This window comes from Propithecus coquereli, unplaced genomic scaffold (genome assembly GCF_000956105.1).
Source record: "Propithecus coquereli isolate 6110/MARCELLA unplaced genomic scaffold, Pcoq_1.0 Scaffold63, whole genome shotgun sequence".
NCBI lineage: Eukaryota > Metazoa > Chordata > Mammalia > Primates > Indriidae > Propithecus > Propithecus coquereli.
In genome coordinates, this window is record NW_012152285.1 from 5,164,693 (window position 1) to 5,165,123 (window position 431).

Genomic DNA, 431 nt, shown 5'->3' on the forward strand with positions numbered 1-431 from the left:
GAGAGAGAGAGAGAGAGATAATCACTATGCAGTGTTGACTTTCTGAAAGCAAAATATGGTGCCCCAAATTCTTAACAAACACCTCTGCTCAGTGGGTCCTGTGGGTAGCCAGCCATTAGAACAGCCAGCTGTGACTTAAAAGAACAAAGAGTCTTGGCTCAAGTGATGTGATTGGTTCAAATGTCAAAATCATTAAGAGATTTTGTATACCCCATGTAGACTCTTTAACTACAACAGGGAAGTTTTAAGAGGTCATAATTGCATGAAATACTACAATTCATAAAAACTTATTTTGAATAGCGTTTTCATTATGTTTATTAATGATAAGATATAAATAGCAAAGAAAAAACACAAACAGCAATCTATGAACACACTTTGCAACTAAGTCCATGAAACAGCTATATAGACATAGATGTATGCATACATCTTTG